This window comes from Corapipo altera, unplaced genomic scaffold (genome assembly GCF_003945725.1).
Source record: "Corapipo altera isolate COAL_440 unplaced genomic scaffold, ASM394572v1 46, whole genome shotgun sequence".
Taxonomy (NCBI): domain Eukaryota; kingdom Metazoa; phylum Chordata; class Aves; order Passeriformes; family Pipridae; genus Corapipo; species Corapipo altera.
In genome coordinates, this window is record NW_020884883.1 from 13449999 (window position 1) to 13459762 (window position 9764).

The following is a 9764-nucleotide window of genomic DNA, read 5'->3' on the forward strand; positions in this document are numbered from 1 at the left end:
ATGTCATTATATTGCTACCACTGGTCTACTGTTCATGTACTTCATTTGGTGACACTGAAAAGCTCACGGCACACATTCAAGCAAAGGACAACCATGAAAATTAACCTTGTGTTACCTATTTGGAGAAAACATGGTTTAAATGTTGATCTTGGTGTGTCTCAAAGGACCTGTGAAATGGATTTGGAGCCAGCCTTCTCCATCAGCTAATCTATGTGGGAGAGCTAAATAAAAGAACCTTGGGGAAAGGCAAAAAAAGAGCAAGTAATTAAATATTAGAAAAAGGGGAAAATAAAAAATTGATTTATACTATTTTTAATGGGTTCTTTTAATTGAGTTGACAAATATATCATGAGGCAGAGGTTAACTAAACGACCTCTGGTGAAAACTATATAGAATAACTTAATAAAATGTTGCATGAAGCAGAAAATTCCATGACTATTTGGTACATGGGGTATTCCCTCTCTTTCAGTTAGAGGGCATTTATCACCCACTAACTGTGTCTTGATACTCAAGCAAGACTGATGATGTGGTGACATACTCAAGATTGTGAACTAATGTTCGATCTTTATAGAGAACAAAAAAAGGCAGTAGAATTTTTCCCCCTGACAGCTTGCCTCTCTAGACATGGAGCTAAGCAATGGTTACTAAAAGTTTGGAGTGGGTTTTAGACACGAGGACACAAGAGACTCCAGTCCGCTCTCTCAATTTTTTGTTTTAGTCCTGATATGTCTTAGAAACTCAATAACACCAGTAGAAGTGTTCTAACCCTACTGTTTTCCAGGTTTTGTATAGGTTTTTAAAGAGCTTATCAGACAATTGTCCATCCTCTGTCTCAGTCTTGCATAGGATGAGTGTATGTTATGTTCTTCTGAAATGTCAGGATTTGCGAGAGGGGGACTCTATTTTAGAGGAAACTTTAATTGCACATGACCAGTTGAACAGTTAGGCACTCTAAACAGAGTCCACCTTAATATCAACAGGTTTATAACAAAGCAAAAAATACTGACAAAAATCTACAGATCAGCTGAAGGATCTGTTTTATAATAAGGTGAGTCATTGTTAGTGTTCCCAGGTTGTACTAAACAGGTCTCCTTTATTCATATGTGGGTAACTACAACCTCGAGGCTGCGTGTCTACCACCTAAATTATCTCATTTAACCTCCAGCAACTCCAGAAGGGATCTGCAATAGCCATGTACCATATTCATTGTCTGCAAGAAGGTGTCTAAGATACCTTAAATACTTCAGAAGGTATCAGCCATTTGTGTGGACAGCTGAATCAAATCCTTTCCCCCATTAATTGCAGTGGGATCTTAGACACCCAACACATAGACAGCCTCTTGCATTGTAGACACTTAGAGCTTGAAGCTGCTGATGCCCCAAATTTTCCTGATCCACTCAGAGGGACAAAATAAGAAGCAATTTTGTTACATGTTACTCTTTGGTATATTTCAGGAAAAGAGCTTGATTAGTCGTAGTCACACATTATTCACAAATTTGTTTTGATTCAAGAAGTTTATTTGGATAGGTGACTCTTTTAGAACAAATTCTTTTGTTGATTTTGATCAGTATTGGGTCATTTCCCCAAAAATGGCTATTCGTGCAAGTCATAAATGACTAACAGCAGAGTTGTGTAGTCTCTAGACACAACATCTATCTTCCCACTATTCTCAGCAGAAATGTTCACAGTGTTGATTGCCAGCTGAAGAACCTACTCAGGCCCTTCAGAGAATTTGCAGCTCAAAGGCTGGCACTAGAGAGTTTCCTCTGCTGAGTTTGTTACATGGTGACCCTCCACAGCTCACACAGAGAGGTGAGGACTAAAGAGAGTTGAACTCAAGGCGAGAAAAAACAAACCAGTGCTCATATCAAAGGAGAACAACAGGCAAATCAGGTGTAAGTCTACAGCCTTACATGGATCACCTGAGATCTTCTATCACCATTATCTTGTTTCAGACCCACAACCAGAATCATGTTTTTGTGCATCAGCCCATCTCCATTTTCAGTACAATGGTGGTGGTGTTTCTTTAAAACAGTATGGATTCCTCTAATGAAGAAGCAAGTAAAAATGATCTGTATCCTCTTTACCAGAATATCCTAATCTAGAATATTTTGATAACAGTATAAAATTCTTGAAGCTGAAGCCAAAGACGGAATTACCTAAGGCAGAAACTGGCATGGTATTTTTTCTTCTTTTGCCAGTTCTCCAAATTCAAATAATCAATACCACTACCAGACTCAACCCAGTACTAGAATGATTCTTACTGCCCACACATAGCACCAAAATCCTGTGGTTTGAGTACATTTTAGAGACAATTCTGTTTCTCAAACTGAGACATTTCCTCCAAGCAATAATCAATTTGCCCTAGGGGTGTGCAGCATTCATGCTGCTCCCTTCAAATAGGAGGTGCAGCTGGGTGCTTCTTCTGAACCATAGTGTATATAAAAGCAAGGAAAGAGGCTACTCATCCCATGATGCTTAATCACTATAGGATAAATTATCTGTAAGAAACATGGTAGAGTCTCATATCATACCTTTGTGATTACACAAGATGAAGCACAAAGCAAACTTTTGTGCCAGAAATTTTTCCCTCTATCTAACTGAGCTTATCCAACTGACCTTTGCAGGCAAGATTTGCTGGCTCTTTACCCTCCTTGAGCATTCCAGGGGTGTTCAGCTTAGAACACATAGAAAGAAGAGTAGCCTCCTTCTATGGAGTAGAAGGAGTAGAGTAGTCCCCTTTCTATGGAGAGGGGACAAATAATTTGTCTGTATGAGAACTATGTAAAAAATCAAAACCTCATTCTTCGGTCCTCAAAATCAAATGTGCCTAAGAGTGAAAATACTAACATACCCACTTGGTATTTTCAGCGTCTTTGAGCCCAGGTTGAGATTCTGTAAAATAATACCTGCTATAGGCAGGATTAGTCAATTCATTAGTTTGTGCTCTTCTAACAAAAAAGGAAAGAAACCTGTATTTAAAGCATATTTGGTATCACCCTCTATTGGAAGTGGGACTAGGGTCTAGCCATTGATAATAAGTCAAGACAAAGGAAACGACTGATGGCTGAATTCAACACCAAACAGAAATGAGTCAGAGAGGTATGAAATTAAAAGGCTTGGGTTTTCACCTATGTTTTTTCTTTTTTTTCCTGGTATACATTTTTGTCTAATCTCTGGTCTTAAAGATGCTGTGTTTCAATTATAATCTTTCATAAAGGATTGTGCTGCAAAGTCTTTTATGTTATGTCCACTATTTTTAGAGAGCCTTTTAAGATTTTTTTTTTTTTTGGTAATATGTAAATAAATAGTTGTACCCAATTTCTCATGTCATTTTTGAAATCTATTTTTATAGTCAACTTTGCTATCATACATCTTCATGATCTCTTTCATGACCACAAATAGTAAGGGCTGACCTGTGAGACATAGCATTCATCTCAGAGGATTTACAGTCTGAAAATCATTGCCTACCAACCAAAAAGAGAAAGTAGAAGCATAGGGACAGTTTAGGGCTCCTATTCCTTTCTGCAAGATCTATGCAACTGATATGCTGCTCATGAAAGAACAGAATGTTTGGACACCTGTGCCAGCCCAGTACCCATCCAAGAAGGTTTCATAATCATGCTTATTTATGGAATCAGAAGAAGATGCCAAGTCAGGTGGGAAAATAAGAGATGGAGCTTAAGTCATAGCAAATATTCCCCAGTGAGGGGGCAAAGGGAAGCAATGCTGTTGTCAAGTGCAGAGTAGGGGGGGAGAGGGAGGAGGAAATTTCAGAGTGATTAGATCCCACAAATAGGCAGAGGAGTTAGCAGGAAGAGATGTGGTAGAAGAAAATTGAAGGTTTTTCTGAAAGTCAAGGGTAAAAGAAATAAACTGAACACCATAAAAATACCCAGCCTCTGAAAGAGGTACCAGCAGTAAGAGAAAACAGTCAAACAGTGTTAGCCTCCCCAAACATGGATAGGTGCCACAGGACTGAATGCAAAAGAAAACATTAACCTTGACTTCAGGAAAATGATGAGGTATCCTACCTGCTCCCTGGATTTCAGGGGATGTTATTCAAAGGTAGGAGAGAGGAAGCACCTGGGTACCTGGTTGACTTAAGCCATGGAATGTCATTTGCTCAGGAAAAAGTCACTAGAGAGGCAAACCACGAGAGTAACGAACGACAAGTAAATGAGAAGCTGAAATAGGAGAGGAGCAGACTTGAAATGGTTGATAGGGATGCTTTCAAACTCACCCAGTCACCTCATATATTCTCCAGAAAACTTTCAGTTTCCCCCTTGAGTCCTTCCCATTCAGTCTTTGTTTGACACTCTTACCAGTCTACATTTCCTAACAGCTTTTCCAACTCCCATTCCCCTTCCTGATATCCTTGCCAAATCCAAGCAGTATCTTTCATTTTTTCCCTTCCCCATATCACATACCAGAACATAATTTTCACAACCTGAGGGTGCCAGCTCTGTGCTGTGCATTAAAATGACATTAAGCATTGTGTGGATCAACGGAAGCTAGAATATTTTTTTTGATGGGGTGGGGGTAGAGGAACGGGAGAGAAGGAAGAGGGCCTTGTATGTAGGCCTTCTTTAGCAGAACATCCTATAAGAAACATATGATAATGTAATCATCACAGATATTTGACAAATGCTACTCAGCTCATTTTTTCCCTTCTTGATGACATATCCCAGGCTGTACACTGAGCTTCCCAAAGATAGACTGTGCATACAGCATGTATCTAGAGGAATGCAAAAGCAAAAAACCAGAAACACTAGATTTGGGAGAGATTCCTTCACACTGACTTCTTCAGCAAGATCTGTAAATGAAGTTATTAAAATAGCTAACACAAGCCAGTGTTATCTGAAAGCAAGCAAATATTTTATCACGAATAGTAACTTTGTTTAGTTTTAACATTTAAATCACCATCACACAGTAGCTGTGTTTTACACCTTTTGTAACATTATTTACCCTTCATTTATTTGACTGGGAAAAAAATAGAATGAAAGCTAAAAAAAGTCATGAAAATTAGAGAAAACATTTATTGAGAATCATATCATGTCGTCTATGACTGAAATCATATGAGTAGCAAAAAGTGCTTTTAAGAAATAATAGTTTAGAAATTTATCCTAGAAGCTTCACACGAAAGAAAAAGTCAGACCACTCTTCCAGAAAAACATTGGAATAATGCTTACTACAAATGATTGTTGTCATCTTAAGAGGGTACTTATCAGAAAATAAGGTATAGTTGGAAACTTAATTTCATTTTTTGGATTTTGGAAATACGTTTTTTTGAAGGCAATATGAAAGTCTAGAGACTGCACTTTTCCTTAAAAATCAGTGTCATTAAATTATTTTTCTCTACTTTCTTCTTATTCTAGAAATTTTGTTGAATGGAAGTGAGTATCAAAATGGGAAAAGCACTTCTCTGTGTTTTCATATTATGATCTAGAAGGCTGGAAAGCAAAGAATTACAGAAAGAGTATGTAACAGAGGATGAGAAAGGAACGATATTTTTCAGAATTTTATCAGGAAAATAGTCTTTCCTATAGGAAAAAATATGTTAAAAACCCCAAACCCTTATGCACTTTATGAAAATAATATCCCTTCCAGATTTTCATGGTACTTCCAATATACTAAAATTGTCTCACTTGGCAGCAAAGGAGCTAATTGTTCTTTACCCTTTAGAGCTCAGATAACAGCTGATCCATCTTGTTGAATTAAATCTCCTTGGACGATGCTCAGAGTGAGATCAAGGCTTTATGTTCCCCCAATTCTCTCCCCATGCTGAGGAGGTCAGACTTTGACTCCAGGACTTTCATACACGAAAGAATTTACAGTCTCTAAGATGCTTTAATTTTCACAGGTTTAAAATTCTTAGCCCTGCTTAGCAATGTATCAGTTTTTTGTCTGGATCCCAAAATGTCAGATGAGAGGAAGGATATTCAGAAAGTCCCTGTGTTTATTTGACATTCCAAAACTAATACACATTGTGTGGACAAAAGCAATGTTTTACAAGTTTTCACATCACATTCTGAAAGTAGTGTTTTCTTTATAATCTATGTATCTTTATGTAGGCTGTAGGCCAGGTTAAGTAGGGTGATGCAAAGGCTGGGCAGAGGGCCTCTATTCACAAAGGAACACTTATTTCACTTCTTCTTACATGGCTATCTGTACCGCCAAGCTCACTCTGAGGGATGTTTTGCACACATCACACAGTGTGTGTTGTGCTCCTGACTCGCTCCTCTACTTTTATTCCTTTTGTGCAAACCAGGAGGTGGGACCAACAAATCTAACCATTAGCGGTGGTGATGGGGCAGAGGACAGCTTTTGAAACAGAGCCTACAATTTTAGCTGTTTGACATATCTTGCCATCAACTCATGTTATTGCCAAACATAATTTCTCTAGTTTCACAGTGTCATGCCCTGAAAGAGATTCCTTGGAAAGTGGTAGCAAAGCAGACCACTCTGAAGGCATGATATAGTGATGCTAACAGCCATAACATGGCATAGTGCCATGCTCTCTCTTTGAAATGTACAGTGAGAAATGGCCTGTATTTCCATGGCAATATATTATCTGCCTGAGAAGCAAATGTTGCAAACCATAGAAATTCAACCCCGATCCATCAGTAACACAGATATTTTAGCAGAGTTAGTAGTTGAGCACTGGCAGAGACATTTAGTAGGAAAGTGGTTACTAGTGGAGATCACAATATCTTTAATGCATTGTTCAATTAAAGGTTGTTTTATAATGCTGAAGCTTTCTCATCTGCAATTAGAGAAGAGGCAGAGGTTCCTCAATGCTCCACGTTGTTGGAAGAAGCATGTTCAACACCTTGTTGACCTTTCTTCTTAGTCCTTTGTGTAAATTTGAGCCAGTAAGTTCAGTATATAGAGTTGAAATCCAGTACATACAATAAAAGACGCAAGGATTTTCATCAAAACTAAAGCAGATGTGCAGAATTTAGGCCCAACATTTCTATACAAGACCCACCTACTGAACTGCCAGTTCAGCAAGTGCTCTTTCCTTGGCTGGTTTGTAGATGTTTTATTCTCTGTTTCTGCACTTGTCCTATCTGGGTTAGCATATCTCTCCTGTATACCTCTGGTAGACAAGTACACTACTCCATTGACCACAGACCCTCAGTGACTTAAACTGTGTGCACAGACCATCTCTCATCTTCATAATGATTGACTTGAACTCTACATGAAACACAACACTGCCACCTTCTTTCTAAATGCAGTTGCAATTATATGTTATTCCTCCTCTTTTGAGATGCAGCATCCCACCAGCTAGAGCTGCTGCTCTAGCTGCAGGAGGCACCAGGGCTCCGCAAGGTGATGGCAGGCACCCTCTCACCTGCTCAAACGCAATCATGGAGCAGAAACAAATGCTACTTCTGTGACCCCACAAAAGACAAAATGGAGCACAATTCAGAGGTTTAGTGGCTACAGAACTAATGTGGCTGAGGGAAAAAATGAATTTTGCTCTTTTCTCCTAGATGTTTATTCCTGTTTATTTTAGAAGCTGTTGGAAAGAATAAAGATTTTTCTTTTCTCCCTAGTGTCATTTGAAGGAAAATCATCTTCATGCAACTTCCAAGAATGATGAAATAAAGGCAACATTGCCTGGCTTCACAAGTCTGACATTAACATGATGCTATAGCGGATGGATCCCCAAAACCAAGCAAAACAAGCCAAACGAATGACCCTACCACAGTCCATCTCTACTACTAAAGAAAACCAAACCTAACGAGCTCTCAACAGGATTCTCCAAACTGAGTTACATCATACACTTCTATTCTGCTTCATAAGCATTATCTTGGTACACAATTTTTCTATTTTCTGGTTAATATAGTTCCCAGATTACATGCAACAAAATTACATCAGTTTCATTAAATTACAACATAAAATGTTGCTCTGTCAACAAGTTTTTTTTTTCATTTAGGTTCATACAAATGCATACATGCATCTTGTGGTTAGATTTCAGTACAGTTGTAGAAGAACTAATTCCTGAACAACAATAAAAAAATTCAGTCAATAGCCAAGAGAAGAAAGTCAGAAAGAAAGAGATAATAGGAATTAATAAGCAAAACAGGCAACAGTGAACTGGGACCTGGTGGGCCTTCAGCCATTTTACATCTAGTACCTGAAGCAGTGTGAGTAAAATCATTATCATTGTGATCTGATCTGGACTGATCATGTCTGGGGTAATTCAGATACTGAGCTACAAAGGAATAATGGTAAAATCCTCATACTTGCTGTCTTTGTAGCCAGGGGTTGCCTTAAAGCCCATAATTCCAGATGACAGAGAGTTCCCCCGACAAAGAAGATCATTTTAAAGACATGTTTCAAGCACCAATTTCAAACCTTGGCTCCAGTTTTACTTGGGTTTATCTGCATGCCTGAGGTTTATGCATTAAAAACCACTTCGCAGTACTGACAACCTAGCAATAGAAAAAGTTTTTTATTTTGCTGGAAGACAGTAATGCCAGGGCTGTTTTTTATTATGTTCACGGATTGTTCCCAAATCTTCTTTTTTTTTTTTTCCATGAGGGGTTCCCCTAAGAACAGTAACGCCTGTGGATTTTATTTTATTTTGTTTGTAAACACATAACCTTTATGTAAAGTATTCAAAGTGCAGAAACATAGTCAAAAAAAATCATATTACAAAAAATGTAAGAGAGGAATATTTTACTGCTGCAGACACAGTATTTGTGTTTCTTAAAAAAAAGCAAAAAAAACCCCCCAAAACACCAACCAACCAACCAACCAAAAAAACCCCAAACAAACAACAAAACAAAACAACACCAAGTCAACCAAATAAAAATAAAATAAATTTCCAAACTATGATCCTTCCATCAGAACTTCAGCATTTTTATAGAGGACATCAATGTGCAATGAATCTAATGCAAGCAGAGTCCACCCTAACATGCTCATAGACATTAAAGATTTTCTTACCATTTAACATTGATGTAGTTCTGTTTTTATGAAGTTCAATAGTAACACCAACAACACATTTAAAATTCTACCTCAACTACATATGTTAAAATAATTATGTTATTAATGACTTTGTTCTTAATATTTAAGCTCCACTATCTGAGCTAGAGTAGAGACATCATTGATAAAAGCTGGGATGAGGAAATGAATATACATGAAAAGAAAACCATCCACCTTAGTGCCATCCAAGATTTGAGTTCAGTGATGATTCACAATAAGTTTCACATTCTGAAACCTCTGCTGCCACAAGAATTTCACTATTTCTGTCTGAAACTTCATAAGACCAGTTCTGACTAAAATGAAGGAAGAGTCAGAAGATTAGCCTGCCTAAGGGCTTGTGTTTGTCTAACAAACTAAAAGGTAATCTTTTTCTACAATGAAAGAGAAGGTTTGGATAAGTGGATCACACTTTCTACAATCTCAGCTGGAAAAATCTTCAATCCACTTCAATAGACCTTGCTGAGATTTAATTGTTGCAATTAGTTTGAGATATGAAGTAGACATTCATGCAACTGTTGAGATTATTTTCTGTCTTCAAAGTCTGACTATTGCAACTGAGACTGGTCAGTTCATCTCTGTGCAGACGAGTGATGGAAGCTGTCCTGGAACAATGATGTCCTTTTACGACCAGTAAACCCTGTGAGGTCCACAAACTACTTCAAAAGCACTTGTGAAAGGTACAAATGAAATGCTAGGGACTTAAATTCAGTAAGTGAGGAACCATACCTTCACAGAAGATTTTCTGAGTCTACCATTTAAAAAGGATG

General features: G+C 37.9%; 1 long non-coding RNA gene across 1 annotated transcript; it reads left to right on the plus strand.

Annotated features, from left to right (window-relative positions):
• The first annotated feature begins 1113 nt into the window (after positions 1-1113).
• LOC113946208 lies at positions 1114-7910 on the plus strand. The gene is made up of 2 exons (XR_003527349.1): positions 1114-1250; positions 7523-7910. It is a non-coding gene; the product is annotated as an uncharacterized LOC113946208 (long non-coding RNA).
• The last annotated feature ends 1854 nt before the right edge of the window (positions 7911-9764 follow it).